We start from the raw sequence: 3,219 nt of genomic DNA, 5'->3' as shown, positions 1-3,219 counted from the left end.
CACAGCAGACAAGGTGAGCTGCCAGAAGGCTGAGAATGAATCCCTATAAATCATTATCGGTGAAAAACACATTAGGGTTTTCCTTTCCTGAGGGAATTCTTCAAAGAGAAACCTTTTCACTGAGCCCAGGCATGCATTCATGAGGCAGAGCGTTCTGGAGTGTATCTTTGAGAATGAAAAAGCTTGTTATGTCAGCCTTGCCTCGCTAACTTCAACAGACAACCGTACATCAAAGACTGCAAATTACTGAGGAAACACTGAGAGTTACAACTTACAAGCACTAAATGTTTAAATTTCCCTAGGTTCTTCTTTATGTGAACCATAAATATCTCTACAGCAAGTAGGTGTAGATATAAAAATAAGATGCAACCAGAGGGTAGTATTGTGTAATACAATATATTGTGCATGATATTTGAGTTTGTGGGATGAGATTGATTCAAGATCGATTGGCGCAATCTGATCTCTAGCAATGAATCTTTGCTCTCCATTCCAACTGGAAGTGAAATATTTATTATGTCCTACTCTGTGACAGTTTCTTTGCTCTGAAAACTGCTGTCAATAAATATTCCCTTTGCATATACTTCAGAGTGCCCATGTTTTCGTGTTTTCACGTTGGAGAAAGAAACAGTTGTTTGTATTCACACATATCAAACCCAGCGCTAGCATTATAAAGGTACTACATGAGCCATGGTTGTCTCCAGAATCTAATACAAATACTAACAATGATTGGACAAAGATGACAATGCTCCAAACAGTTAGGCTACCATTGTTGACTCAGTGCTGTTGTGAACCGATTCTAGCTTGCTGACACGGAAATGCCAAAAGTTACTTCTGGTCATCAAATTTGACTTGAATGCCGTCTCAAGAGTGCTGATATACAGTCCAGCTGTACTGAAACTTGCTCCGATTGCCTGTGTTTGCACGTTCCATGAATGCTGACAGTCTGTAAATGGTGATTTACTAAAATACCCTAAAAGTCTAGTCAACACTTTAGAGTACTATTACATTTGAAAAATAAATAAATATAAAAGCAGCCTTATGCAACACAGGTTAGTTCATTGGATCTGCAGCACAAACCTGAAGTTCCTCATGCTCACACACAGCTATCAGTAGGTTCAGTACGCCAGTAGGTGGTGACAAATGGTCTTTATTAGTCATTAAATTCTCTCCAGCGATTCGTTCAGAACACTGGCTGTGTCTAAAATTGCCCATATACTTTTAAATAGGCCACTATTTGAGAGGATAGCCATTTGTAATGGTGTCCGAAACCATAGTGGATGTTATGGAGTGCACACATTTAATCCCATAATGCACCGCAATAACAAGTGTACAACCAATGTACACTCAATGGCTATAGAATACACATATTGCACAGTGAGTGTCATGCCAAATGGATTCCAATGGATGGGTTCGAGTCTCAGGTCCGGCAGGAATTGTAGGTGGGGGGAGTGAATAACCAGCGCTCTCTTCCACACTCAATACCACGACTGAGGTGAGACCTTTGAGCAAGGCACTTGGATGGGTTAAATGCAGAGCACAAATTCCGAGTATGGGTCACCATACTTGGCCACATGTCACTTCACTTCACTTTTAGTGGTAGCATGAATTTAGTGTGTGTTAAGGTCACTGAGCTTTGGCATTTTTCTGACTTGGTACAGTCTTGCACATTTACTTCCTCTCATGTGCACATGCTCTTAAGAGGCCAAGACTGCAAGTGTGTGTATTGGGACAGTCAATGTCTTTATGAATGAGTCATTGAATAGTTCGCCCAACCGATTGGCTCAAAAACATTGATTCATTCATGAATGAAGCACCACTACTGCGTTTCTCAGAGATGCGCATGCAGGTTAATTTTGTTGTGACTTCGTCTGGAGCTGTATTCATTGGTTGAACAAAAAGGCAAAGTAGTTTGCAATACTGTCTCTAAAATGTAAGTTATTTAATAGCAATTTCTTGTTTAATGAACTAATACTACCCATCATCTCAGAGCAGCCAGAGATCATGGCTCTCACTAGGTACCGGAGGGGATTTGAATCTGAGCTGCTCTTATCTTGATTCACATGAGGTAAATCCAACTGAATAGATAAGGCATATGAACAGAGTGTTGTCTTGGTTGATCAGACTTGGCGAAATGAGTGAATAACTGACTTCATTTATTATGTAAATCAAACTCCATCTAAAGACACCACTCAGGACCGCTAATGGACTTATTATGTTTGTTGTGGTATTAATTACCCATTTTAGACATCATGCTGATGACTTTAGAGTCTCAGCAATCCACATGCAATTTTCTTTTTTTATATATTTCATTTTTTGCTCTTTATATCAAACTAATGCACCATGATGCCTCCAGCAGAAAAATATAAAAATAAGACTAATTCTTCAGAGATTTTAAAACACAAGTCAAAACATTGTTTTTCTCTTAAGTGAAGATCAATGCAATAAAACTGTTCATCTCCCCTCAGTTTGCACTGACAAGAGTGATGTCTTCTAAAATGTTATTGTGGCGTGTCTCTACGTGACACATATGGAGAATGGACATGACATAATGGATTGAGAAGGACAGACAGAGCATTTCTCATTTCTGACAGCAGCAGAAGCTCCACACCGCTGCACCTTCTCTTCTCAGTGACTTCAGGTCACTCACCACACACACAGACAGAGGAAAGCTGTTCAAAAAGAGCCTCAAAGTCACAGAAGTCTCAAAGTCATCATTTGTGTCCTGTGTGTGAGGATGTGTAAGCGAGTGTCAGCTCTGATATAATCTTGACTGATCTGGATGATATTTCTCTCATCAGTGCTGTGAGGCAGAGCAGGTCATTCAGTGTCCGTGTCATGGGAAATTTCTGGACCATTGCTTACGTTCATCTTAATGAAATATCGATTACTGTTGTCACATATTAAAAACTTCATCCGCATCATGACTCACTCTGAGATATGTAGGATGAAAGTTTACCATTTATACATTTAAGAACAGTTTAAATAGTAAGTGCTGAAGAAAATGAAAATGTTTCTGTTAAACTAGAGGTTTGTTCTGTCCATATTTCTTCTTTTCTTGCTTGACGAGACCAAAGTCACTTTAATAAGACACACGTGTGTGTGTGTGTGTGTGTGTGTGTGTAGCTGTCAGAGCACACAGGTGAACTGTGATGTGGTTACTGAAGCGTTTCTTTCCTCCAAATGAAGCTCCTTCACTAAAACTGCTCTTTTGCAAAGAAA

This window comes from Sinocyclocheilus grahami, unplaced genomic scaffold (assembly GCF_001515645.1).
Source record: "Sinocyclocheilus grahami isolate Dianchi unplaced genomic scaffold, SAMN03320097.WGS_v1.1 scaffold437.1, whole genome shotgun sequence".
NCBI classification, from domain to species: Eukaryota; Metazoa; Chordata; class Actinopteri; order Cypriniformes; family Cyprinidae; genus Sinocyclocheilus; species Sinocyclocheilus grahami.
This window is presented reverse-complemented; position numbering follows the sequence as displayed.